The following is a 27,500-nucleotide window of genomic DNA, read 5'->3' as shown; positions in this document are numbered from 1 at the left end:
ACGTGTACTCCTGAGCTGCACCAAAGGAGAGGCATTCTTTTCAGTTGTTTGCGGGCCTGCTGAACCATGCTCTCAGTGCTGTCTCACTGGGGATACGGTTACCGTTCTGGAAAGACACTTCAGCGCTACAGTCCATGCTATCAGTCAGTGAGCGTAGGTCTCCCGGTCTGCCCCAAAGCAGTTACGCGCTTGCCCAGCAGAAACTGCGACACCCTCCGTTAACTTGGCTCGTTGGTCTAGGGGTATGATTCTCGCTTAGGGTGCGAGAGGTCCCGGGTTCAACTCCCGGACGAGCCCGCTTGGCCCCGCTTTGCATTCTCTGAAGCATTCGTTTGTTCTCTCTCGATGCTTGGCTTCTGGGCTCCTCTGCACCAGGGAGGTCTTTCAACCTCAGATACTGTTGGCTGTGTAGCTGATGGGAAATCAGACTGTCATCTGTGTGTTTTACAAGTTCGTTGTTGTTGTTGAGGAGGAGGAGGACATGTAGTGTGTTGTTGAGGAGGAGGAGGACGAAATGTGGTTTGCCGGCTTGTTATGGAGACCTTTGCTGAACGTGTACTCCTGAGCTGCACCAAAGGAGAGGCATTCTTTTCAGTTGTTTGCGGGCCTGCTGAACCATGCTCTCAGTGCTGTCTCACTGGGGATACGGTTACCGTTCTGGAAAGACACTTCAGCGCTACAGTCCATGCTATCAGTCAGTGAGCGTAGGTCTCCCGGTCTGCCCCAAAGCAGTTACGCGCTTGCCCAGCAGAAACTGCGACACCCTCCGTTAACTTGGCTCGTTGGTCTAGGGTTATGATTCTCGCTTAGGGTGCGAGAGGTCCCGGGTTCAACTCCCGGACGAGCCCGCTTGGCCCCGCTTTGCATTCTCTGAAGCATTCGTTTGTTCTCTCTCGATGCTTGGCTTCTGGGCTCCTCTGCACCAGGGAGGTCTTTCAACCTCAGATACTGTTGGCTGTGTAGCTGATGGGAAATCAGACTGTCATCTGTGTGTTTTGTTTTCTTTAAAGAAAATGTGTATTTTACAAGTTCGTTGTTGTTGTTGAGGAGGAGGAGGACATGTAGTGTGTTGTTGAGGAGGAGGAGGACGAAATGTGGTTTGCCGGCTTGTTATGGAGACCTTTGCTGAACGTGTACTCCTGAGCTGCACCAAAGGAGAGGCATTCTTTTCAGTTGTTTGCGGGCCTGCTGAACCATGCTCTCAGTGCTGTCTCACTGGGGATACGGTTACCGTTCTGGAAAGACACTTCAGCGCTACAGTCCATGCTATCAGTCAGTGAGCGTAGGTCTCCCGGTCTGCCCCAAAGCAGTTACGCGCTTGCCCAGCAGAAACTGCGACACCCTCCGTTAACTTGGCTCGTTGGTCTAGGGGTATGATTCTCGCTTAGGGTGCGAGAGGTCCCGGGTTCAACTCCCGGACGAGCCCGCTTGGCCCCGCTTTGCATTCTCTGAAGCATTCGTTTGTTCTCTCTCGATGCTTGGCTTCTGGGCTCCTCTGCACCAGGGAGGTCTTTCAACCTCAGATACTGTTGGCTGTGTAGCTGATGGGAAATCAGACTGTCATCTGTGTGTTTTGTTTTCTTTAAAGAAAATGTGTATTTTACAAGTTCGTTGTTGTTGTTGAGGAGGAGGAGGACATGTAGTGTGTTGTTGAGGAGGAGGAGGACGAAATGTGGTTTGCCGGCTTGTTATGGAGACCTTTGCTGAACGTGTACTCCTGAGCTGCACCAAAGGAGAGGCATTCTTTTCAGTTGTTTGCGGGCCTGCTGAACCATGCTCTCAGTGCTGTCTCACTTAGGGTGCGAGAGGTCCCGGGTTCAACTCCCGGACGAGCCCGCTTGGCCCCGCTTTGCATTCTCTGAAGCATTCGTTTGTTCTCTCTCGATGCTTGGCTTCTGGGCTCCTCTGCACCAGGGAGGTCTTTCAACCTCAGATACTGTTGGCTGTGTAGCTGATGGGAAATCAGACTGTCATCTGTGTGTTTTGTTTTCTTTAAAGAAAATGTGTATTTTACAAGTTCGTTGTTGTTGTTGAGGAGGAGGAGGACATGTAGTGTGTTGTTGAGGAGGAGGAGGACGAAATGTGGTTTGCCGGCTTGTTATGGAGACCTTTGCTGAACGTGTACTCCTGAGCTGCACCAAAGGAGAGGCATTCTTTTCAGTTGTTTGCGGGCCTGCTGAACCATGCTCTCAGTGCTGTCTCACTTAGGGTGCGAGAGGTCCCGGGTTCAACTCCCGGACGAGCCCGCTTGGCCCCGCTTTGCATTCTCTGAAGCATTCGTTTGTTCTCTCTCGATGCTTGGCTTCTGGGCTCCTCTGCACCAGGGAGGTCTTTCAACCTCAGATACTGTTGGCTGTGTAGCTGATGGGAAATCAGACTGTCATCTGTGTGTTTTGTTTTCTTTAAAGAAAATGTGTTTTTTACAAGTTCGTTGTTGTTGTTGTTGTTGTTGTTGAGGAGGAGGAGGAGGACATGTAGTGTGTTGTTGAGGAGGAGGAGGACGAAATGTGGTTTGCCGGCTTGTTATGGAGACCTTTGCTGAACATGTACTCCTGAGCTGCACCAAAGGAGAGGCATTCTTTTCAGTTGTTTGCGGGCCTGCTGAACCATGCTCTCAGTGCTGTCTCACTGGGGATACGGTTACCGTTCTGGAAAGACACTTCAGCGCTACAGTCCATGCTATCAGTCAGTGAGCGTAGGTCTCCCGGTCTGCCCCAAAGCAGTTACGCGCTTGCCCAGCAGAAACTGCGACACCCTCCGTTAACTTGGCTCGTTGGTCTAGGGGTAAGATTCTTGCTGAGGGTGTGAGAGGCCCTGGGTTCAACTCCAGGACGAGCCCACTTGGCCCCACTTTGTAGTCACCGAAGTGTTCGTTCGTTTGCTCTTGAAGGCTGGCTTCTGGGCTCCTCTGCACAAGGGAGGGCTATCGACCTCAGATACTGTTGGCTGTATAGCTGATGGGAAATCAGACTGTCATCTGTGTGTTTTGTTTTCTTTAAAGAAAATGTGTTTTTTACAAGTTCGTTGTTGTTGTTGTTGAGGAGGAGGTTGAGGACATGTAGTGTGTTGTTGAGGAGGAGGAGGACGAAATGTGGTTTGCCGGCTTGTTATGGAGACCTTTGCTCAACGTGTACTCCTGAGCTGCACCAAAGGAGAGGCATTCTTTTCAGTTGTTTGCGGGCCTGCTGAACCATGCTCTCAGTGCTGTCTCACTGGGGATGGCGTTACCATTCTGGAAAGACACTTCAGCGCTACAGTCCATGCTATCAGTCAGTGTGCGTAGGTCTCCCGGTCTGCCCCAAAGCAGTTACGCGCTTGCCCAGCAGAAACTGCGACACCCTCCGTTAACTTGGCTCGTTGGTCTAGGGGTATGATTCTTGCTGAGGGTGTGAGAGGCCCTGGGTTCAACTCCAGGACGAGCCCACTTGGCACCACTTTGTAGTCACCGAAGTGTTCGTTCGTTTGCTCTTGAAGGCTGGCTTCTGGGCTCCTCTGCACCAGGGAGGTCTTTCAACCTCAGATACTGTTGGCTGTGTAGCTAATGGGAAATCAGACTGTCATCTGTGTGTTTTGTTTTCTTTAAAGAAAATGTGTATTTTACAAGTTCGTTGTTGTTGTTGAGGAGGAGGAGGACATGTAATGTGTTGTTGAGGAGGAGGAGGACGAAATGTGGTTTGCCGGCTTGTTATGGAGACCTTTGCTGAACATGTACTCCTGAGCTGCACCAAAGGAGAGGCATTCTTTTCAGTTGTTTGCGGGCCTGCTGAACCATGCTCTCAGTGCTGTCTCACTGGGGATACGGTTACCGTTCTGGAAAGACACTTCAGCGCTACAGTCCATGCTATCAGTCAGTGTGCGTAGGTCTCCCGGTCTGCCCCAAAGCAGTTACGCGCTTGCCCAGCAGAAACTGCGACACCCTCCGTTAACTTGGCTCGTTGGTCTAGGGGTATGATTCTTGCTGAGGGTGTGAGAGGCCCTGGGTTCAACTCCAGGACGAGCCCACTTGGCCCCACTTTGTAGTCACCGAAGTGTTCGTTCGTTTGCTCTTGAAGGCTGGCTTCTGGGCTCCTCTGCACAAGGGAGGGCTATCGACCTCAGATACTGTTGGCTGTATAGCTGATGGGAAATCAGACTGTCATCTGTGTGTTTTGTTTTCTTTAAAGAAAATGTGTTTTTTACAAGTTCGTTGTTGTTGTTGTTGTTGTTGTTGAGGAGGAGGTGGAGGACATGTAGTGTGTTGTTGAGGAGGAGGAGGACGAAATGTGGTTTGCCGGCTTGTTATGGAGACCTTTGCTGAACGTGTACTCCTGAGCTGCACCAAAGGAGAGGCATTCTTTTCAGTTGTTTGCGGGCCTGCTGAACCATGCTCTCAGTGCTGTCTCACTGGGGATACGGTTACCGTTCTGGAAAGACACTTCAGCGCTACAGTCCATGCTATCAGTCAGTGTGCGTAGGTCTCCCGGTCTGCCCCAAAGCAGTTACGCGCTTGCCCAGCAGAAACTGCGACACCCTCTGTTAACTTGGCTCGTTGGTCTAGGGGTATGATTCTTGCTGAGGGTGTGAGAGGCCCTGGGTTCAACTCCAGGACGAGCCCACTTGGCCCCACTTTGTAGTCACCGAAGTGTTCGTTCGTTTGCTCTTGAAGGCTGGCTTCTGGGCTCCTCTGCACAAGGGAGGGCTATCGACCTCAGATACTGTTGGCTGTATAGCTGATGGGAAATCAGACTGTCATCTGTGTGTTTTGTTTTCTTTAAAGAAAATGTGTTTTTTACAAGTTCGTTGTTGTTGTTGTTGTTGTTGTTGTTGTTGTTGTTGTTGAGGAGGAGGAGGAGGACATGTAGTGTGTTGTTGAGGAGGAGGAGGACGAAATGTGGTTTGCCGTCTTGTTATGGAGATCTTTGCTGAACGTGTACTCCTGAGCTGCACCAAAGGAGAGGCATTCTTTTCAGTTGTTTGCGGGCCTGCTGAACCATGCTCTCAGTGCTGTCTCACTGGGGATACGGTTACCGTTCTGGAAAGACACTTCAGCGCTACAGTCCATGCTATCAGTCAGTGAGCGTAGGTCTCCCGGTCTGCCCCAAAGCAGTTACGCGCTTGCCCAGCAGAAACTGCGACACCCTCCGTTAACTTGGATCGTTGGTCTAGGGGTATGATTCTCGCTTAGGGTGCGAGAGGTCCCGGGTTCAACTCCCGGACGAGCCCGCTTGGCCCCGCTTTGCATTCTCTGAAGCATTTGTTTGTTCTCTCTCGATGCTTGGCTTCTGGGCTCCTCTGCACCAGGGAGGTCTTTCAACCTCAGATACTGTTGGCTGTGTAGCTGATGGGAAATCAGACTGTCATCTGTGTGTTTTGTTTTCTTTAAAGAAAATGTGTATTTTACAAGTTCGTTGTTGTTGTTGAGGAGGAGGAGGACATGTAGTGTGTTGTTGAGGAGGAGGAGGACGAAATGTGGTTTGCCGGCTTGTTATGGAGACCTTTGCTGAACGTGTACTCCTGAGCTGCACCAAAGGAGAGGCATTCTTTTCAGTTGTTTGCGGGCCTGCTGAACCATGCTCTCAGTGCTGTCTCAATGGGGATACGGTTACCGTTCTGGAAAGACACTTCAGCGCTACAGTCCATGCTATCAGTCAGTGTGCGTAGGTCTCCCGGTCTGCCCCAAAGCAGTTACGCGCTTGCCCAGCAGAAACTGCGACACCCTCCGTTAACTTGGCTCGTTGGTCTAGGGGTATGATTCTCGCTGAGGGTGTGAGAGGCCCTGGGTTCAACTCCAGGATGAGCCCACTTGGCCCCACTTTGTAGTCACCGAAGTGTTTGTTCGTTTGCTCTTGAAGGCTGGCTTCTGGGCTCCTCTGCACCAGGGAGGTCTTTCAACCTCAGATACTGTTGGCTGTGTAGCTGATGGGAAATCAGACTGTCATCTGTGTGTTTTGTTTTCTTTAAAGAAAATGTGTTTTTTACAAGTTCGTTGTTGTTGTTGAGGAGGAGGAGGACATGTAGTGTGTTGTTGAGGAGGAGGAGGACGAAATGTGGTTTGCCGGCTTGTTATGGAGACCTTTGCTGAACGTGTACTCCTGAGCTGCACCAAAGGAGAGGCATTCTTTTCAGTTGTTTGCGGGCCTGCTGAACCATGCTCTCAGTGCTGTCTCACTGGGGATACGGTTACCGTTCTGGAAAGACACTTCAGCGCTACAGTCCATGCTATCAGTCAGTGTGCGTAGGTCTCCCGGTCTGCCCCAAAGCAGTTACGCGCTTGCCCAGCAGAAACTGCGACACCCTCCGTTAACTTGGCTCGTTGGTCTAGGGGTATGATTCTTGCTGAGGGTGTGAGAGGCCCTGGGTTCAACTCCAGGACGAGCCCACTTGGCCCCACTTTGCAGTCACCGAAGTGTTTGTTCGTTTGCTCTTGAAGGCTGGCTTCTGGGCTCCTCTGCACAAGGGAGGGCTATCGACCTCAGATACTGTTGCCTGTAAAGCTGATGGGAAATCAGACTGTCATCTGTGTGTTTTGTTTTCTTTAAAGAAAATGTGTTTTTTACAAGTTCGTTGTTGTTGTTGTTGTTGTTGAGGAGGAGGAGGAGGACATGTAGTGTGTTGTTGAGGAGGAGGAGGACGAAATGTGGTTTGCCGTCTTGTTATGGAGATCTTTGCTGAACGTGTACTCCTGAGCTGCACCAAAGGAGAGGCATTCTTTTCAGTTGTTTGCGGGCCTGCTGAACCATGCTCTCAGTGCTGTCTCACTGGGGATACGGTTACCGTTCTGGAAAGACACTTCAGCGCTACAGTCCATGCTATCAGTCAGTGAGCGTAGGTCTCCCGGTCTGCCCCAAAGCAGTTACGCGCTTGCCCAGCAGAAACTGCGACACCCTCCGTTAACTTGGATCGTTGGTCTAGGGGTATGATTCTCGCTTAGGGTGCGAGAGGTCCCGGGTTCAACTCCCGGACGAGCCCGCTTGGCCCCGCTTTGCATTCTCTGAAGCATTCGTTTGTTCTCTCTCGATGCTTGGCTTCTGGGCTCCTCTGCACCAGGGAGGTCTTTCAACCTCAGATACTGTTGGCTGTGTAGCTGATGGGAAATCAGACTGTCATCTGTGTGTTTTGTTTTCTTTAAAGAAAATGTGTATTTTACAAGTTCGTTGTTGTTGTTGAGGAGGAGGAGGAGGACATGTAGTGTGTTGTTGAGGAGGAGGAGGACGAAATGTGGTTTGCCGGCTTGTTATGGAGACCTTTGCTGAACGTGTACTCCTGAGCTGCACCAAAGGAGAGGCATTCTTTTCAGTTGTTTGCGGGCCTGCTGAACCATGCTCTCAGTGCTGTCTCACTGGGGATACGGTTACCGTTCTGGAAAGACACTTCAGCGCTACAGTCCATGCTATCAGTCAGTGTGCGTAGGTCTCCCGGTCTGCCCCAAAGCAGTTACGCGCTTGCCCAGCAGAAACTGCGACACCCTCCGTTAACTTGGCTCGTTGGTCTAGGGGTATGATTCTCGCTGAGGGTGTGAGAGGCCCTGGGTTCAACTCCATGATGAGCCCACTTGGCCCCACTTTGTAGTCACCGAAGTGTTTGTTCGTTTGCTCTTGAAGGCTGGCTTCTGGGCTCCTCTGCACCAGGGAGGTCTTTCAACCTCAGATACTGTTGGCTGTGTAGCTGATGGGAAATCAGACTGTCATCTGTGTGTTTTGTTTTCTTTAAAGAAAATGTGTTTTTTACAAGTTCGTTGTTGTTGTTGAGGAGGAGGAGGACATGTAGTGTGTTGTTGAGGAGGAGGAGGACGAAATGTGGTTTGCCGGCTTGTTATGGAGACCTTTGCTGAACGTGTACTCCTGAGCTGCACCAAAGGAGAGGCATTCTTTTCAGTTGTTTGCGGGCCTGCTGAACCATGCTCTCAGTGCTGTCTCACTGGGGATACGGTTACCGTTCTGGAAAGACACTTCAGCGCTACAGTCCATGCTATCAGTCAGTGTGCGTAGGTCTCCCGGTCTGCCCCAAAGCAGTTACGCGCTTGCCCAGCAGAAACTGCGACACCCTCCGTTAACTTGGCTCGTTGGTCTAGGGGTATGATTCTTGCTGAGGGTGTGAGAGGCCCTGGGTTCAACTCCAGGACGAGCCCACTTGGCCCCACTTTGCAGTCACCGAAGTGTTTGTTCGTTTGCTCTTGAAGGCTGGCTTCTGGGCTCCTCTGCACAAGGGAGGGCTATCGACCTCAGATACTGTTGCCTGTAAAGCTGATGGGAAATCAGACTGTCATCTGTGTGTTTTGTTTTCTTTAAAGAAAATGTGTTTTTTACAAGTTCGTTGTTGTTGTTGTTGTTGTTGAGGAGGAGGAGGAGGACATGTAGTGTGTTGTTGAGGAGGAGGAGGACGAAATGTGGTTTGCCGTCTTGTTATGGAGATCTTTGCTGAACGTGTACTCCTGAGCTGCACCAAAGGAGAGGCATTCTTTTCAGTTGTTTGCGGGCCTGCTGAACCATGCTCTCAGTGCTGTCTCACTGGGGATACGGTTACCGTTCTGGAAAGACACTTCAGCGCTACAGTCCATGCTATCAGTCAGTGAGCGTAGGTCTCCCGGTCTGCCCCAAAGCAGTTACGCGCTTGCCCAGCAGAAACTGCGACACCCTCCGTTAACTTGGATCGTTGGTCTAGGGGTATGATTCTCGCTTAGGGTGCGAGAGGTCCCGGGTTCAACTCCCGGACGAGCCCGCTTGGCCCCGCTTTGCATTCTCTGAAGCATTCGTTTGTTCTCTCTCGATGCTTGGCTTCTGGGCTCCTCTGCACCAGGGAGGTCTTTCAACCTCAGATACTGTTGGCTGTGTAGCTGATGGGAAATCAGACTGTCATCTGTGTGTTTTGTTTTCTTTAAAGAAAATGTGTATTTTACAAGTTCGTTGTTGTTGTTGAGGAGGAGGAGGACATGTAGTGTGTTGTTGAGGAGGAGGAGGACGAAATGTGGTTTGCCGGCTTGTTATGGAGACCTTTGCTGAACGTGTACTCCTGAGCTGCACCAAAGGAGAGGCATTCTTTTCAGTTGTTTGCGGGCCTGCTGAACCATGCTCTCAGTGCTGTCTCACTGGGGATACGGTTACCGTTCTGGAAAGACACTTCAGCGCTACAGTCCATGCTATCAGTCAGTGTGCGTAGGTCTCCCGGTCTGCCCCAAAGCAGTTACGCGCTTGCCCAGCAGAAACTGCGACACCCTCCGTTAACTTGGCTCGTTGGTCTAGGGGTATGATTCTCGCTGAGGGTGTGAGAGGCCCTGGGTTCAACTCCAGGATGAGCCCACTTGGCCCCACTTTGTAGTCACCGAAGTGTTTGTTCGTTTGCTCTTGAAGGCTGGCTTCTGGGCTCCTCTGCACCAGGGAGGTCTTTCAACCTCAGATACTGTTGGCTGTGTAGCTGATGGGAAATCAGACTGTCATCTGTGTGTTTTGTTTTCTTTAAAGAAAATGTGTTTTTTACAAGTTCGTTGTTGTTGTTGAGGAGGAGGAGGACATGTAGTGTGTTGTTGAGGAGGAGGAGGACGAAATGTGGTTTGCCGGCTTGTTATGGAGACCTTTGCTGAACGTGTACTCCTGAGCTGCACCAAAGGAGAGGCATTCTTTTCAGTTGTTTGCGGGCCTGCTGAACCATGCTCTCAGTGCTGTCTCACTGGGGATACGGTTACCGTTCTGGAAAGACACTTCAGCGCTACAGTCCATGCTATCAGTCAGTGTGCGTAGGTCTCCCGGTCTGCCCCAAAGCAGTTACGCGCTTGCCCAGCAGAAACTGCGACACCCTCCGTTAACTTGGCTCGTTGGTCTAGGGGTATGATTCTTGCTGAGGGTGTGAGAGGCCCTGGGTTCAACTCCAGGACGAGCCCACTTGGCCCCACTTTGCAGTCACCGAAGTGTTTGTTCGTTTGCTCTTGAAGGCTGGCTTCTGGGCTCCTCTGCACAAGGGAGGGCTATCGACCTCAGATACTGTTGCCTGTAAAGCTGATGGGAAATCAGACTGTCATCTGTGTGTTTTGTTTTCTTTAAAGAAAATGTGTTTTTTACAAGTTCGTTGTTGTTGTTGTTGTTGTTGAGGAGGAGGAGGAGGACATGTAGTGTGTTGTTGAGGAGGAGGAGGACGAAATGTGGTTTGCCGGCTTGTTATGGAGACCTTTGCTGAACGTGTACTCCTGAGCTGCACCAAAGGAGAGGCATTCTTTTCAGTTGTTTGCGGGCCTGCTGAACAATGCTCTCAGTGCTGTCTCACTGGGGATACGGTTACCGTTCTGGAAAGACACTTCAGCGCTACAGTCCATGCTATCAGTCAGTGAGTTAACTTGGCTCGTTGGTCTAGGGGTATGATTCTTGCTGAGGGTATGAGAGGCCCTGGGTTCAACTCCAGGACGAGCCCACTTGGCCCCACGTTGCAGTCACCGAAGTGTTCGTTCGTTTGCTCTTGAAGGCTGGCTTCTGGGCTCCTCTGCACAAGGGAGGGCTATCGACCTCAGATACTGTTGCCTGTATAGCTGATGGGAAATCAGACTGTCATCTGTGTGTTTTGTTTTCTTTAAAGAAAATGTGTTTTTTACAAGTTCGTTGTTGTTGTTGAGGAGGAGGAGGACATGTAGTGTGTTGTTGAGGAGGAGGAGGACGAAATGTGGTTTGCCGGCTTGTTATGGAGACCTTTGCTGAACGTGTACTCCTGAGCTGCACCAAAGGAGAGGCATTCTTTTCAGTTGTTTGCGGGCCTGCTGAACCATGCTCTCAGTGCTGTCTCACTGGGGATACGGTTACCGTTCTGGAAAGACACTTCAGCGCTACAGTCCATGCTATCAGTCAGTGAGCGTAGGTCTCCCGGTCTGCCCCAAAGCAGTTACGCGCTTGCCCAGCAGAAACTGCGACACCCTCCGTTAACTTGGCTCGTTGGTCTAGGGGTATGATTCTTGCTGAGGGTGTGAGAGGCCCTGGGTTCAACTCCAGGACGAGCCCACTTGGCCCCACTTTGTAGTCACCGAAGTGTTCGTTCGTTTGCTCTTGAAGGCTGGCTTCTGGGCTCCTCTGCACAAGGGAGGGCTATCGACCTCAGATACTGTTGGCTGTATAGCAGATGGGAAATCAGACTGTCATCTGTGTGTTTTGTTTTCTTTAAAGAAAATGTGTTTTTTACAAGTTCGTTGTTGTTGTTGTTGTTGTTGTTGTTGAGGAGGAGGAGGAGGACATGTAGTGTGTTGTTGAGGAGGAGGAGGACGAAATGTGGTTTGCCGGCTTGTTATGGAGACCTTTGCTGAACGTGTACTCCTGAGCTGCACCAAAGGAGAGGCATTCTTTTCAGTTGTTTGCGGGCCTGCTGAACCATGCTCTCAGTGCTGTCTCACTGGGGATACGGTTACCGTTCTGGAAAGACACTTCAGCGCTACAGTCCATGCTATCAGTCAGTGAGCGTAGGTCTCCCGGTCTGCCCCAAAGCAGTTACGCGCTTGCCCAGCAGAAACTGCGACACCCTCCGTTAACTTGGCTCGTTGGTCTAGGGGTATGATTCTCGCTTAGGGTGCGAGAGGTCCCGGGTTCAACTCCCGGACGAGCCCGCTTGGCCCCGCTTTGCATTCTCTGAAGCATTCGTTTGTTCTCTCTCGATGCTTGGCTTCTGGGCTCCTCTGCACCAGGGAGGTCTTTCAACCTCAGATACTGTTGGCTGTGTAGCTGATGGGAAATCAGACTGTCATCTGTGTGTTTTGTTTTCTTTAAAGAAAATGTGTATTTTACAAGTTCGTTGTTGTTGTTGAGGAGGAGGAGGACATGTAGTGTGTTGTTGAGGAGGAGGAGGACGAAATGTGGTTTGCCGGCTTGTTATGGAGACCTTTGCTGAACGTGTACTCCTGAGCTGCACCAAAGGAGAGGCATTCTTTTCAGTTGTTTGCGGGCCTGCTGAACAATGCTCTCAGTGCTGTCTCACAGGGGATGGCGTTACCATTCTGGAAAGACACTTCAGCGCTACAGTCCATGCTATCAGTCAGTGAGCGTAGGTCTCCCGGTCTGCCCCAAAGCAGTTACGCGCTTGCCCAGTAGAAACTGCGACACCCTCCGTTAACTTGGCTCGTTGGTCTAGGGGTATGATTCTTGCTGAGAGTGTGAGAGGCCCTGGGTTCAACTCCATGACGAGCCCACTTGGCCCCACTTTGTAGTCACCGAAGTGTTCGTTCGTTTGCTCTTGAAGGCTGGCTTCTGGGCTCCTCTGCACAAGGGAGGGCTATCGACCTCAGATACTGTTGGCTGTATAGCTGATGGGAAATCAGACTGTCATCTGTGTGTTTTGTTTTCTTTAAAGAAAATGTGTTTTTTACAAGTTCGTTGTTGTTGTTGAGGAGGAGGAGGACATGTAGTGTGTTGTTGAGGAGGAGGAGGACGAAATGTGGTTTGCCGGCTTGTTATGGAGACCTTTGCTGAACGTGTACTCCTGAGCTGCACCAAAGGAGAGGCATTCTTTTCAGTTGTTTGCGGGCCTGCTGAACCATGCTCTCAGTGCTGTCTCACTGGGGATACGGTTACCGTTCTGGAAAGACACTTCAGCGCTACAGTCCATGCTATCAGTCAGTGAGCGTAGGTCTCCCGGTCTGCCCCAAAGCAGTTACGCGCTTGCCCAGCAGAAACTGCGACACCCTCCGTTGACTTGGCTCGTTGGTCTAGGGGTATGATTCTTGCTGAGGGTGTGAGAGGCCCTGGGTTCAACTCCAGGACGAGCCCACTTGGCCCCACTTTGTAGTCACCGAAGTGTTCGTTCGTTTGCTCTTGAAGGCTGGCTTCTGGGCTCCTCTGCACAAGGGAGGGCTATCGACCTCAGATACTGTTGGCTGTATAGCTGATGGGAAATCAGACTGTCATCTGTGTGTTTTGTTTTCTTTAAAGAAAATGTGTTTTTTACAAGTTCGTTGTTGTTGTTGTTGTTGTTGTTGTTGTTGTTGAGGAGGAGGAGGAGGACATGTAGTGTGTTGTTGAGGAGGAGGAGGACGAAATGTGGTTTGCCGGCTTGTTATGGAGACCTTTGCTGAACGTGTACTCCTGAGCTGCACCAAAGGAGAGGCATTCTTTTCAGTTGTTTGCGGGCCTGCTGAACCATGCTCTCAGTGCTGTCTCACTGGGGATACGGTTACCGTTCTGGAAAGACACTTCAGCGCTACAGTCCATGCTATCAGTCAGTGAGCGTAGGTCTCCCGGTCTGCCCCAAAGCAGTTACGCGCTTGCCCAGCAGAAACTGCGACACCCTCCGTTAACTTGGCTCGTTGGTCTAGGGGTATGATTCTCGCTTAGGGTGCGAGAGGTCCCGGGTTCAACTCCCGGACGAGCCCGCTTGGCCCCGCTTTGCATTCTCTGAAGCATTCGTTTGTTCTCTCTCGATGCTTGGCTTCTGGGCTCCTCTGCACCAGGGAGGTCTTTCAACCTCAGATACTGTTGGCTGTGTAGCTGATGGGAAATCAGACTGTCATCTGTGTGTTTTGTTTTCTTTAAAGAAAATGTGTATTTTACAAGTTCGTTGTTGTTGTTGAGGAGGAGGAGGACATGTAGTGTGTTGTTGAGGAGGAGGAGGACGAAATGTGGTTTGCCGGCTTGTTATGGAGACCTTTGCTGAACGTGTACTCCTGAGCTGCACCAAAGGAGAGGCATTCTTTTCAGTTGTTTGCGGGCCTGCTGAACAATGCTCTCAGTGCTGTCTCACAGGGGATGGCGTTACCATTCTGGAAAGACACTTCAGCGCTACAGTCCATGCTATCAGTCAGTGAGCGTAGGTCTCCCGGTCTGCCCCAAAGCAGTTACGCGCTTGCCCAGTAGAAACTGCGACACCCTCCGTTAACTTGGCTCGTTGGTCTAGGGGTATGATTCTTGCTGAGGGTGTGAGAGGCCCTGGGTTCAACTCCATGACGAGCCCACTTGGCCCCACTTTGTAGTCACCGAAGTGTTCGTTCGTTTGCTCTTGAAGGCTGGCTTCTGGGCTCCTCTGCACAAGGGAGGGCTATCGACCTCAGATACTGTTGGCTGTATAGCTGATGGGAAATCAGACTGTCATCTGTGTGTTTTGTTTTCTTTAAAGAAAATGTGTTTTTTACAAGTTCGTTGTTGTTGTTGTTGTTGTTGTTGTTGAGGAGGAGGAGGAGGACATGTAATGTGTTGTTGAGGAGGAGGAGGACGAAATGTGGTTTGCCGGCTTGTTATGGAGACCTTTGCTGAACGTGTACTCCTGAGCTGCACCAAAGGAGAGGCATTCTTTTCAGTTGTTTGCGGGCCTGCTGAACAATGCTCTCAGTGCTGTCTCACAGGGGATGGCGTTACCATTCTGGAAAGACACTTCAGCGCTACAGTCCATGCTATCAGTCAGTGAGCGTAGGTCTCCCGGTCTGCCCCAAAGCAGTTACGCGCTTGCCCAGTAGAAACTGCGACACCCTCCGTTAACTTGGCTCGTTGGTCTAGGGGTATGATTCTTGCTGAGAGTGTGAGAGGCCCTGGGTTCAACTCCATGACGAGCCCACTTGGCCCCACTTTGTAGTCACCGAAGTGTTCGTTCGTTTGCTCTTGAAGGCTGGCTTCTGGGCTCCTCTGCACAAGGGAGGGCTATCGACCTCAGATACTGTTGGCTGTATAGCTGATGGGAAATCAGACTGTCATCTGTGTGTTTTGTTTTCTTTAAAGAAAATGTGTTTTTTACAAGTTCGTTGTTGTTGTTGAGGAGGAGGAGGACATGTAGTGTGTTGTTGAGGAGGAGGAGGACGAAATGTGGTTTGCCGGCTTGTTATGGAGACCTTTGCTGAACGTGTACTCCTGAGCTGCACCAAAGGAGAGGCATTCTTTTCAGTTGTTTGCGGGCCTGCTGAACCATGCTCTCAGTGCTGTCTCACTGGGGATACGGTTACCGTTCTGGAAAGACACTTCAGCGCTACAGTCCATGCTATCAGTCAGTGAGCGTAGGTCTCCCGGTCTGCCCCAAAGCAGTTACGCGCTTGCCCAGCAGAAACTGCGACACCCTCCGTTGACTTGGCTCGTTGGTCTAGGGGTATGATTCTTGCTGAGGGTGTGAGAGGCCCTGGGTTCAACTCCAGGACGAGCCCACTTGGCCCCACTTTGTAGTCACCGAAGTGTTCGTTCGTTTGCTCTTGAAGGCTGGCTTCTGGGCTCCTCTGCACAAGGGAGGGCTATCGACCTCAGATACTGTTGGCTGTATAGCTGATGGGAAATCAGACTGTCATCTGTGTGTTTTGTTTTCTTTAAAGAAAATGTGTTTTTTACAAGTTCGTTGTTGTTGTTGTTGTTGTTGTTGTTGAGGAGGAGGAGGAGGACATGTAGTGTGTTGTTGAGGAGGAGGAGGACGAAATGTGGTTTGCCGGCTTGTTATGGAGACCTTTGCTGAACGTGTACTCCTGAGCTGCACCAAAGGAGAGGCATTCTTTTCAGTTGTTTGCGGGCCTGCTGAACCATGCTCTCAGTGCTGTCTCACTGGGGATACGGTTACCGTTCTGGAAAGACACTTCAGCGCTACAGTCCATGCTATCAGTCAGTGAGCGTAGGTCTCCCGGTCTGCCCCAAAGCAGTTACGCGCTTGCCCAGCAGAAACTGCGACACCCTCCGTTAACTTGGCTCGTTGGTCTAGGGGTATGATTCTCGCTTAGGGTGCGAGAGGTCCCGGGTTCAACTCCCGGACGAGCCCGCTTGGCCCCGCTTTGCATTCTCTGAAGCATTCGTTTGTTCTCTCTCGATGCTTGGCTTCTGGGCTCCTCTGCACCAGGGAGGTCTTTCAACCTCAGATACTGTTGGCTGTGTAGCTGATGGGAAATCAGACTGTCATCTGTGTGTTTTGTTTTCTTTAAAGAAAATGTGTATTTTACAAGTTCGTTGTTGTTGTTGAGGAGGAGGAGGACATGTAGTGTGTTGTTGAGGAGGAGGAGGACGAAATGTGGTTTGCCGGCTTGTTATGGAGACCTTTGCTGAACGTGTACTCCTGAGCTGCACCAAAGGAGAGGCATTCTTTTCAGTTGTTTGCGGGCCTGCTGAACAATGCTCTCAGTGCTGTCTCACAGGGGATGGCGTTACCATTCTGGAAAGACACTTCAGCGCTACAGTCCATGCTATCAGTCAGTGAGCGTAGGTCTCCCGGTCTGCCCCAAAGCAGTTACGCGCTTGCCCAGTAGAAACTGCGACACCCTCCGTTAACTTGGCTCGTTGGTCTAGGGGTATGATTCTTGCTGAGGGTGTGAGAGGCCCTGGGTTCAACTCCATGACGAGCCCACTTGGCCCCACTTTGTAGTCACCGAAGTGTTCGTTCGTTTGCTCTTGAAGGCTGGCTTCTGGGCTCCTCTGCACAAGGGAGGGCTATCGACCTCAGATACTGTTGGCTGTATAGCTGATGGGAAATCAGACTGTCATCTGTGTGTTTTGTTTTCTTTAAAGAAAATGTGTTTTTTACAAGTTCGTTGTTGTTGTTGTTGTTGTTGTTGTTGAGGAGGAGGAGGAGGACATGTAATGTGTTGTTGAGGAGGAGGAGGACGAAATGTGGTTTGCCGGCTTGTTATGGAGACCTTTGCTGAACGTGTACTCCTGAGCTGCACCAAAGGAGAGGCATTCTATTCAGTTGTTTGCGGGCCTGCTGAACCATGCTCTCAGTGCTGTCTCACTGGGGATACGGTTACCGTTCTGGAAAGACACTTCAGCGCTACAGTCCATGCTATCAGTCAGTGTGCGTAGGTCTCCCGGTCTGCCCCAAAGCAGTTACGCGTTTGCCCAGCAGAAACTGCGACATCCTCCGTTAACTTGGCTCGTTGGTCTAGGGGTATGATTCTTGCTGAGGGTGTGAGAGGCCCTGGGTTCAACTCCAGGACGAGCCCACTTGGCCCCACTTTGTAGTCACCGAAGTGTTCGTTCGTTTGCTCTTGAAGGCTGGCTTCTGGGCTCCTCTGCACAAGGGAGGGCTATCGACCTCAGATACTGTTGGCTGTATAGCTGATGGGAAATCAGACTGTCATCTGTGTGTTTTGTTTTCTTTAAAGAAAATGTGTTTTTTACAAGTTCGTTGTTGTTGTTGTTGTTGTTGTTGTTGAGGAGGAGGAGGAGGACATGTAGTGTGTTGTTGAGGAGGAGGAGGACGAAATGTGGTTTGCCGGCTTGTTATGGAGACCTTTGCTGAACGTGTACTCCTGAGCTGCACCAAAGGAGAGGCATTCTTTTCAGTTGTTTGCGGGCCTGCTGAACCATGCTCTCAGTGCTGTCTCACTGGGGATACGGTTACCGTTCTGGAAAGACACTTCAGCGCTACAGTCCATGCTATCAGTCAGTGAGCGTAGGTCTCCCGGTCTGCCCCAAAGCAGTTACGCGCTTGCCCAGCAGAAACTGCGACACCCTCCGTTAACTTGGCTTTTTGGTCTAGGGGTATGATTCTTGCTGAGGGTGTGAGAGGCCCTGGGTTCAACTCCAGGACGAGCCCACTTGGCCCCACTTTGCAGTCACCGAAGTGTTTGTTCGTTTGCTCTTGAAGGCTGGCTTCTGGGCTCCTCTGCACAAGGGAGGGCTATCGACCTCAGATACTGTTGCCCGTATAGCTGATGGGAAATCAGGCTGTCATCTGTGTGTTTTGTTTTCTTTAAAGAGAATGTGTTTTTTACAAGTTCGTTGTTGTTGTTGTTGTTGAGGAGGAGGTGGAGGACATGTAGTGTGTTGTTGAGGAGGAGGAGGACGAAATGTGGTTTGCCGGCTTGTTATGGAGACCTTTGCTGAACGTGTACTCCTGAGCTGCACCAAAGGAGAGGCATTCTTTTCAGTTGTTTGCGGGCCTGCTGAACCATGCTCTCAGTGCTGTCTCACTGGGGATACGGTTACCGTTCTGGAAAGACACTTCAGCGCTACAGTCCATGCTATCAGTCAGTGTGCATAGGTCTCCCGGTCTGCCCCAAAGCAGTTACGCGCTTGCCCAGCAGAAACTGCGACACTGTCAGATAACTTGGCTCGTTGGTCTAGGGGTATGATTCTCGCTTTGGGTGCGAGAGGTCCCGGGTTCAACTCCCGGACGAGCCCGCTTGGCCCTGCTTTGCATTCTCTGAAGCATTCGTTTGTTCTCTCTTGATGCTTGGCTTCTGGGCTCCTCTGCACCAGGGAGGTCTTTCAACCTCAGATACTGTTGGCTGTGTAGCTGATGGGAAATCAGACTGTCATCTGTGTGTTTTGTTTTCTTTAAAGAAAATGTGTTTTTTACAAGTTCGTTGTTGTTGTTGAGGAGGAGGAGGACATGTAGTGTGTTGTTGAGGAGGAGGAGGACGAAATGTGGTTTGCCGGCTTGTTATGGAGACCTTTGCTGAACGTGTACTCCTGAGCTGCACCAAAGGAGAGGCATTCTTTTCAGTTGTTTGCGGGCCTGCTGAACCATGCTCTCAGTGCTGTCTCACTGGGGATACGGTTACCGTTCTGGAAAGACACTTCAGCGCTACAGTCCATGCTATCAGTCAGTGAGCGTAGGTCTCCCGGTCTGCCCCAAAGCAGTTACGCGCTTGCCCAGCAGAAACTGCGACACCCTCCGTTAACTTGGCTCGTTGGTCTAGGGGTATGATTCTTGCTGAGGGTGTGAGAGGCCCTGGGTTCAACTCCAGGACGAGCCCATTTGGCCCCACTTTGCAGTCACCGAAGTGTTTGTTCGTTTGCTCTTGAAGGCTGGCTTCTGGGCTCCTCTGCACAAGGGAGGGCTATCGACCTCAGATACTGTTGCCCGTATAGCTGATGGGAAATCAGGCTGTCATCTGTGTGTTTTGTTTTCTTTAAAGAAAATGTGTTTTTTACAAGTTCGTTGTTGTTGTTGAGGAGGAGGAGGACATGTAGTGTGTTGTTGAGGAGGAGGAGGACGAAATGTGGTTTGCCGGCTTGTTATGGAGACCTTTGCTGAACGTGTACTCCTGAGCTGCACCAAAGGAGAGGCATTCTTTTCAGTTGTTTGCGGGCCTGCTGAACCATGCTCTCAGTGCTGTCTCACTGGGGATACGGTTACCGTTCTGGAAAGACACTTCAGCGCTACAGTCCATGCTATCAGTCAGTGTGCGTAGGTCTCCCGGTCTGCCCCAAAGCAGTTACGCGCTTGCCCAGCAGAAACTGCGACACCCTCCGTTAACTTGGCTCGTTGGTCTAGGGGTATGATTCTCGCTGAGGGTGTGAGAGGCCCTGGGTTCAACTCCAGGACGAGCCCACTTGGCCCCACGTTGCAGTCACTGAAGTGTTCGTTCGTTTGCTCTTGAAGGCTGGCTTCTGGGCTCCTCTGCACAAGGGAGGGCTATCGACCTCAGATACTGTTGCCTGTATAGCTGATGGGAAATCAGACTGTCATCTGTGTGTTTCGTTTTCTTTAAAGAAAATGTGTTTTTTACAAGTTCGTTGTTGTTGTTGTTGTTGTTGTTGAGGAGGAGGAGGAGGACATGTAGTGTGTTGTTGAGGAGGAGGAGGACGAAATGTGGTTTGCCGGCTTGTTATGGAGACCTTTGCTGAACGTGTACTCCTGAGCTGCACCAAAGGAGAGGCATTCTTTTCAGTTGTTTGCGGGCCTGCTGAACCATGCTCTCAGTGCTGTCTCACTGGGGATACGGTTACCGTTCTGGAAAGACACTTCAGCGCTACAGTCCATGCTATCAGTCAGTGAGCGTAGGTCTCCCGGTCTGCCCCGAAGCAGTTACGCGCTTGCCCAGCAGAAACTGCGACACCCTCCGTTAACTTGGATCGTTGGTCTAGGGGTATGATTCTCGCTTAGGGTGCGAGAGGTCCCGGGTTCAACTCCCGGACGAGCCCGCTTGGCCCCGCTTTGCATTCTATGAAGCATTCGTTTGTTCTCTCTCGATGCTTGGCTTCTGGGCTCCTCTGCACCAGGGAGGTCTTTCAACCTCAGATACTGTTGGCTGTGTAGCTGATGGGAAATCAGACTGTCATCTGTGTGTTTTGTTTTCTTTAAAGAAAATGTGTATTTTACAAGTTCGTTGTTGTTGTTGAGGAGGAGGAGGACATGTAGTGTGTTGTTGAGGAGGAGGAGGACGAAATGTGGTTTGCCGGCTTGTTATGGAGACCTTTGCTGAACGTGTACTCCTGAGCTGCACCAAAGGAGAGGCATTCTTTTCAGTTGTTTGCGGGCCTGCTGAACCATGCTCTCAGTGCTGTCTCACTGGGGATACGGTTACCGTTCTGGAAAGACACTTCAGCGCTACAGTCCATGCTATCAGTCAGTGAGCGTAGGTCTCCCGGTCTGCCCCAAAGCAGTTACGCGCTTGCCCAGCAGAAACTGCGACACCCTCCGTTAACTTGGCTCGTTGGTCTAGGGGTATGATTCTCGCTTAGGGTGCGAGAGGTCCCGGGTTCAACTCCCGGACGAGCCCGCTTGGCCCCGCTTTGCATTCTATGAAGCATTCGTTTGTTCTCTCTCGATGCTTGGCTTCTGGGCTCCTCTGCACCAGGGAGGTCTTTCAACCTCAGATACTGTTGGCTGTGTAGCTGATGGGAAATCAGACTGTCATCTGTGTGTTTTGTTTTCTTTAAAGAAAATGTGTATTTTACAAGTTCGTTGTTGTTGTTGAGGAGGAGGAGGACATGTAGTGTGTTGTTGAGGAGGAGGAGGACGAAATGTGGTTTGCCGGCTTGTTATGGAGACCTTTGCTGAACGTGTACTCCTGAGCTGCACCAAAGGAGAGGCATTCTTTTCAGTTGTTTGCGGGCCTGCTGAACCATGCTCTCAGTGCTGTCTCACTGGGGATACGGTTACCGTTCTGGAAAGACACTTCAGCGCTACAGTCCATGCTATCAGTCAGTGAGCGTAGGTCTCCCGGTCTGCCCCAAAGCAGTTACGCGCTTGCCCAGCAGAAACTGCGACACCCTCCGTTAACTTGGCTCGTTGGTCTAGGGGTATGATTCTCGCTTAGGGTGCGAGAGGTCCCGGGTTCAACTCCCGGACGAGCCCGCTTGGCCCCGCTTTGCATTCTCTGAAGCATTCGTTTGTTCTCTCTCGATGCTTGGCTTCTGGGCTCCTCTGCACCAGGGAGGTCTTTCAACCTCAGATACTGTTGGCTGTGTAGCTGATGGGAAATCAGACTGTCATCTGTGTGTTTTGTTTTCTTTAAAGAAAATGTGTATTTTACAAGTTCGTTGTTGTTGTTGAGGAGGAGGAGGACATGTAGTGTGTTGTTGAGGAGGAGGAGGACGAAATGTGGTTTGCCGGCTTGTTATGGAGACCTTTGCTGAACGTGTACTCCTGAGCTGCACCAAAGGAGAGGCATTCTTTTCAGTTGTTTGCGGGCCTGCTGAACCATGCTCTCAGTGCTGTCTCACTGGGGATACGGTTACCGTTCTGGAAAGACACTTCAGCGCTACAGTCCATGCTATCAGTCAGTGTGCGTAGGTCTCCCGGTCTGCCCCAAAGCAGTTACGCGCTTGCCCAGCAGAAACTGCGACACCCTCCGTTAACTTGGCTCGTTGGTCTAGGGGTATGATTCTTGCTGAGGGTGTGAGAGGCCCTGGGTTCAACTCCAGGACGAGCCCACTTGGCCCCACTTTGCAGTCACTGAAGTGTTTGTTCGTTTGCTCTTGAAGGCTGGCTTCTGGGCTCCTCTGCACAAGGGAGGGCTATCGACCTCAGATACTGTTGCCTGTAAAGCTGATGGGAAATCAGACTGTCATCTGTGTGTTTTGTTTTCTTTAAAGAAAATGTGTTTTTTACAAGTTCGTTGTTGTTGTTGTTGTTGTTGAGGAGGAGGAGGAGGACATGTAGTGTGTTGTTGAGGAGGAGGAGGACGAAATGTGGTTTGCCGGCTTGTTATGGAGACCTTTGCTGAACGTGTACTCCTGAGCTGCACCAAAGGAGAGGCATTCTTTTCAGTTGTTTGCGGGCCTGCTGAACCATGCTCTCAGTGCTGTCTCACTGGGGATACGGTTACCGTTCTGGAAAGACACTTCAGCGCTACAGTCCATGCTATCAGTCAGTGAGCGTAGGTCTCCCGGTCTGCCCCAAAGCAGTTACGCGCTTGCCCAGCAGAAACTGCGACACCCTCCGTTAACTTGGCTCGTTGGTCTAGGGGTATGATTCTCGCTTAGGGTGCGAGAGGTCCCGGGTTCAACTCCCGGACGAGCCCGCTTGGCCCCGCTTTGCATTCTCTGAAGCATTCGTTTGTTCTCTCTCGATGCTTGGCTTCTGGGCTCCTCTGCACCAGGGAGGTCTTTCAACCTCAGATACTGTTGGCTGTGTAGCTGATGGGAAATCAGACTGTCATCTGTGTGTTTTGTTTTCTTTAAAGAAAATGTGTATTTTACAAGTTCGTTGTTGTTGTTGAGGAGGAGGAGGACATGTAGTGTGTTGTTGAGGAGGAGGAGGACGAAATGTGGTTTGCCGGCTTGTTATGGAGACCTTTGCTGAACGTGTACTCCTGAGCTGCACCAAAGGAGAGGCATTCTTTTCAGTTGTTTGCGGGCCTGCTGAACCATGCTCTCAGTGCTGTCTCACTTAGGGTGCGAGAGGTCCCGGGTTCAACTCCCGGACGAGCCCGCTTGGCCCCGCTTTGCATTCTCTGAAGCATTCGTTTGTTCTCTCTCGATGCTTGGCTTCTGGGCTCCTCTGCACCAGGGAGGTCTTTCAACCTCAGATACTGTTGGCTGTGTAGCTGATGGGAAATCAGACTGTCATCTGTGTGTTTTGTTTTCTTTAAAGAAAATGTGTATTTTACAAGTTCGTTGTTGTTGTTGAGGAGGAGGAGGACATGTAGTGTGTTGTTGAGGAGGAGGAGGACGAAATGTGGTTTGCCGGCTTGTTATGGAGACCTTTGCTGAACGTGTACTCCTGAGCTGCACCAAAGGAGAGGCATTCTTTTCAGTTGTTTGCGGGCCTGCTGAACCATGCTCTCAGTGCTGTCTCACTTAGGGTGCGAGGGGTCCCGGGTTCAACTCCCGGACGAGCCCGCTTGGCCCCGCTTTGCATTCTCTGAAGCATTCGTTTGTTCTCTCTCGATGCTTGGCTTCTGGGCTCCTCTGCACCAGGGAGGTCTTTCAACCTCAGATACTGTTGGCTGTGTAGCTGATGGGAAATCAGACTGTCATCTGTGTGTTTTGTTTTCTTTAAAGAAAATGTGTATTTTACAAGTTCGTTGTTGTTGTTGAGGAGGAGGAGGACATGTAGTGTGTTGTTGAGGAGGAGGAGGACGAAATGTGGTTTGCCGGCTTGTTATGGAGACCTTTGCTGAACGTGTACTCCTGAGCTGCACCAAAGGAGAGGCATTCTTTTCAGTTGTTTGCGGGCCTGCTGAACCATGCTCTCAGTGCTGTCTCACTTAGGGTGCGAGAGGTCCCGGGTTCAACTCCCGGACGAGCCCGCTTGGCCCCGCTTTGCATTCTCTGAAGCATTCGTTTGTTCTCTCTCGATGCTTGGCTTCTGGGCTCCTCTGCACCAGGGAGGTCTTTCAACCTCAGATACTGTTGGCTGTGTAGCTGATGGGAAATCAGACTGTCATCTGTGTGTTTTGTTTTCTTTAAAGAAAATGTGTATTTTACAAGTTCGTTGTTGTTGTTGAGGAGGAGGAGGACATGTAGTGTGTTGTTGAGGAGGAGGAGGACGAAATGTGGTTTGCCGGCTTGTTATGGAGACCTTTGCTGAACGTGTACTCCTGAGCTGCACCAAAGGAGAGGCATTCTTTTCAGTTGTTTGCGGGCCTGCTGAACCATGCTCTCAGTGCTGTCTCACTGGGGATACGGTTACCGTTCTGGAAAGACACTTCAGCGCTACAGTCCATGCTATCAGTCAGTGTGCGTAGGTCTCCCGGTCTGCCCCAAAGCAGTTACGCGCTTGCCCAGCAGAAACTGCGACACCCTCCGTTAACTTGGCTCGTTGGTCTAGGGGTATGATTCTTGCTGAGGGTGTGAGAGGCCCTGGGTTCAACTCCAGGACGAGCCCACTTGGCCCCACTTTGCATTCATTGAAGTGTTTGTTCGTTTGCTCTTGAAGGCTGGCTTCTGGGCTCCTCTGCACAAGGGAGGGCTATCGACCTCAGATACTGTTGCCTGTAAAGCTGATGGGAAATCAGACTGTCATCTGTGTGTTTTGTTTTCTTTAAAGAAAATGTGTTTTTTACAAGTTCGTTGTTGTTGTTGTTGTTGTTGAGGAGGAGGAGGAGGACATGTAGTGTGTTGTTGAGGAGGAGGAGGACGAAATGTGGTTTGCCGGCTTGTTATGGAGACCTTTGCTGAACGTGTACTCCTGAGCTGCACCAAAGGAGAGGCATTCTTTTCAGTTGTTTGCGGGCCTGCTGAACAATGCTCTCAGTGCTGTCTCACAGGGGATGGCGTTACCATTCTGGAAAGACACTTCAGCACTACAGTCCATGCTATCAGTCAGTGAGCGTAGGTCTCCCGGTCTGCCCCAAAGCAGTTACGCGCTTGCCCAGCAGAAACTGCGACACCCTCCGTTAACTTGGCTCGTTGGTCTAGGGGTATGATTCTTGCTGAGGGTGTGAGAGGCCCTGGGTTCAACTCCAGGACGAGCCCACTTGGCCCCACTTTGTAGTCACCGAAGTGTTCGTTCGTTTGCTCTTGAAGGCTGGCTTCTGGGCTCCTCTGCACAAGGGAGGGCTATCGACCTCAGATACTGTTGGCTGTATAGCTGATGGGAAATCAGACTGTCATCTGTGTGTTTTGTTGTCTTTAAAGAAAATGTGTTTTTTACAAGTTCGTTGTTGTTGTTGAGGAGGAGGAGGACATGTAGTGTGTTGTTGAGGAGGAGGAGGACGAAATGTGGTTTGCCGGCTTGTTATGGAGACCTTTGCTGAACGTGTACTCCTGAGCTGCACCAAAGGAGAGGCATTCTTTTCAGTTGTTTGCGGGCCTGCTGAACCATGCTCTCAGTGCTGTCTCACTGGGGATACGGTTACCGTTCTGGAAAGACACTTCAGCGCTACAGTCCATGCTATCAGTCAGTGAGCGTAGGTCTCCCGGTCTGCCCCAAAGCAGTTACGCGCTTGCCCAGCAGAAACTGCGACACCCTCCCTTAACTTGGCTTTTTGGTCTAGGGATATGATTCTTGCTGAGGGTGTGAGAGGCCCTGGGTTCAACTCCAGGACGAGCCCACTTGGCCCCACTTTGCAGTCACCGAAGTGTTTGTTCGTTTGCTCTTGAAGGCTGGCTTCTGGGCTCCTCTGCACAAGGGAGGGCTATCGACCTCAGATACTGTTGCCCGTATAGCTGATGGGAAATCAGGCTGTCATCTGTGTGTTTTGTTTTCTTTAAAGAGAATGTGTTTTTTACAAGTTCGTTGTTGTTGTTGTTGTTGTTGTTGAGGAGGAGGTGGAGGACATGTAGTGTGTTGTTGAGGAGGAGGAGGACGAAATGTGGTTTGCCGGCTTGTTATGGAGACCTTTGCTGAACGTGTACTCCTGAGCTGCACCAAAGGAGAGGCATTCTTTTCAGTTGTTTGCGGGCCTGCTGAACCATGCTCTCAGTGCTGTCTCACTGGGGATACGGTTACCGTTCTGGAAAGACACTTCAGCGCTACAGTCCATGCTATCAGTCAGTGTGCGTAGGTCTCCCGGTCTGCCCCAAAGCAGTTACGCGCTTGCCCAGCAGAAACTGCGACACCCTCCGTTAACTTGGCTCGTTGGTCTAGGGGTATGATTCTTGCTGAGGGTGTGAGAGGCCGTGTGTTCAACTCCAGGACGAGCCCACTTGGCCCCACTTTGTAGTCACCGAAGTGTTCGTTCGTTTGCTCTTGAAGGCTGGCTTCTGGGCTCCTCTGCACAAGGGAGGGCTATCGACCTCAGATACTGTTGGCTGTATAGCTGATGGGAAATCAGACTGTCATCTGTGTGTTTTGTTTTCTTTAAAGAAAATGTGTATTTTACAAGTTCGTTGTTGTTGTTGAGGAGGAGGAGGACATGTAGTGTGTTGTTGAGGAGGAGGAGGACGAAATGTGGTTTGCCGGCTTGTTATGGAGACCTTTGCTGAACGTGTACTACTGAGCTGCACCAAAGGAGAGGCATTCTTTTCAGTTGTTTGCGGGCCTGCTGAACCATGCTCTCAGTGCTGTCTCACTGGGGATACGGTTACCGTTCTGGAAAGACACTTCAGCGCTACAGTCCATGCTATCAGTCAGTGAGCGTAGGTCTCCCGGTCTGCCCCAAAGCAGTTACGCGCTTGCCCAGCAGAAACTGCGACACCCTCCGTTAACTTGGCTCGTTGGTCTAGGGGTATGATTCTCGCTTAGGGTGCGAGAGGTCCCGGGTTCAACTCCCGGACGAGCCCGCTTGGCCCCGCTTTGCATTCTCTGAAGCATTCGTTTGTTCTCTCTCGATGCTTGGCTTCTGGGCTCCTCTGCACCAGGGAGGTCTTTCAACCTCAGATACTGTTGGCTGTGTAGCTGATGGGAAATCAGACTGTCATCTGTGTGTTTTGTTTTCTTTAAAGAAAATGTGTATTTTACAAGTTCGTTGTTGTTGTTGAGGAGGAGGAGGACATGTAGTGTGTTGTTGAGGAGGAGGAGGACGAAATGTGGTTTGCCGGCTTGTTATGGAGACCTTTGCTGAACGTGTACTCCTGAGCTGCACCAAAGGAGAGGCATTCTTTTCAGTTGTTTGCGGGCCTGCTGAACCATGCTCTCAGTGCTGTCTCACTGGGGATACGGTTACCGTTCTGGAAAGACACTTCAGCGCTACAGTCCATGCTATCAGTCAGTGAGCGTAGGTCTCCCGGTCTGCCCCAAAGCAGTTACGCGCTTGCCCAGCAGAAACTGCGACACCCTCCGTTAACTTGGCTCGTTGGTCTAGGAGTATGATTCTCGCTTAGGGTGCGAGAGGTCCCGGGTTCAACTCCCGGACGAGCCCGCTTGGCCCCGCTTTGCATTCTCTGAAGCATTCGTTTGTTCTCTCTCGATGCTTGGCTTCTGGGCTCCTCTGCACCAGGGAGGTCTTTCAACCTCAGATACTGTTGGCTGTATAGCTGATGGGAAATCAGACTGTCATCTGTGTGTTTTGTTTTCTTTAAAGAAAATGTGTATTTTACAAGTTCGTTGTTGTTGTTGAGGAGGAGGAGGACATGTAGTGTGTTGTTGAGGAGGAGGAGGACGAAATGTGGTTTGCCGGCTTGTTATGGAGACCTTTGCTGAACGTGTACTCCTGAGCTGCACCAAAGGAGAGGCATTCTTTTCAGTTGTTTGCGGGCCTGCTGAACCATGCTCTCAGTGCTGTCTCACTTAGGGTGCGAGAGGTCCCGGGTTCAACTCCCGGACGAGCCCGCTTGGCCCCGCTTTGCATTCTCTGAAGCATTCGTTTGTTCTCTCTCGATGCTTGGCTTCTGGGCTCCTCTGCACCAGGGAGGTCTTTCAACCTCAGATACTGTTGGCTGTGTAGCTGATGGGAAATCAGACTGTCATCTGTGTGTTTTGTTTTCTTTAAAGAAAATGTGTATTTTACAAGTTCGTTGTTGTTGTTGAGGAGGAGGAGGACATGTAGTGTGTTGTTGAGGAGGAGGAGGACGAAATGTGGTTTGCCGGCTTGTTATGGAGACCTTTGC

At 50.9% G+C, this 27,500-nt stretch overlaps 10 non-coding genes across 10 annotated transcripts; all 10 read left to right on the top strand.

Moving 5' to 3' along the window:
- The first annotated feature begins 225 nt into the window (after window positions 1-225).
- trnap-agg (transfer RNA proline (anticodon AGG)) lies at window positions 226-297 on the top strand. The gene has a single exon. It is a non-coding gene; the product is annotated as a tRNA-Pro (tRNA).
- Window positions 298-1,354: 1,057 nt separating this feature from the next.
- trnap-agg (transfer RNA proline (anticodon AGG)) lies at window positions 1,355-1,426 on the top strand. The gene has a single exon. It is a non-coding gene; the product is annotated as a tRNA-Pro (tRNA).
- Window positions 1,427-11,479: 10,053 nt separating this feature from the next.
- trnap-agg (transfer RNA proline (anticodon AGG)) lies at window positions 11,480-11,551 on the top strand. Its single transcript has one exon. It is a non-coding gene; the product is annotated as a tRNA-Pro (tRNA).
- Window positions 11,552-13,237: 1,686 nt separating this feature from the next.
- On the top strand, window positions 13,238-13,309 carry trnap-agg (transfer RNA proline (anticodon AGG)). The gene has a single exon. It is a non-coding gene; the product is annotated as a tRNA-Pro (tRNA).
- Window positions 13,310-15,585: 2,276 nt separating this feature from the next.
- trnap-agg (transfer RNA proline (anticodon AGG)) lies at window positions 15,586-15,657 on the top strand. Its single transcript has one exon. It is a non-coding gene; the product is annotated as a tRNA-Pro (tRNA).
- A 2,285-nt stretch (window positions 15,658-17,942) lies between these two features.
- Window positions 17,943-18,014, top strand: trnap-ugg (transfer RNA proline (anticodon UGG)). The gene has a single exon. It is a non-coding gene; the product is annotated as a tRNA-Pro (tRNA).
- A 2,255-nt stretch (window positions 18,015-20,269) lies between these two features.
- Window positions 20,270-20,341, top strand: trnap-agg (transfer RNA proline (anticodon AGG)). The gene has a single exon. It is a non-coding gene; the product is annotated as a tRNA-Pro (tRNA).
- A 506-nt stretch (window positions 20,342-20,847) lies between these two features.
- On the top strand, window positions 20,848-20,919 carry trnap-agg (transfer RNA proline (anticodon AGG)). Its single transcript has one exon. It is a non-coding gene; the product is annotated as a tRNA-Pro (tRNA).
- A 1,096-nt stretch (window positions 20,920-22,015) lies between these two features.
- trnap-agg (transfer RNA proline (anticodon AGG)) lies at window positions 22,016-22,087 on the top strand. Its single transcript has one exon. It is a non-coding gene; the product is annotated as a tRNA-Pro (tRNA).
- A 4,075-nt stretch (window positions 22,088-26,162) lies between these two features.
- Window positions 26,163-26,234, top strand: trnap-agg (transfer RNA proline (anticodon AGG)). The gene has a single exon. It is a non-coding gene; the product is annotated as a tRNA-Pro (tRNA).
- The last annotated feature ends 1,266 nt before the right edge of the window (window positions 26,235-27,500 follow it).

Source organism: Amia ocellicauda, chromosome 2, assembly GCF_036373705.1.
Source record: "Amia ocellicauda isolate fAmiCal2 chromosome 2, fAmiCal2.hap1, whole genome shotgun sequence".
Lineage (NCBI taxonomy): Eukaryota > Metazoa > Chordata > Actinopteri > Amiiformes > Amiidae > Amia > Amia ocellicauda.
This window is presented reverse-complemented; position numbering and strand designations above follow the sequence as displayed.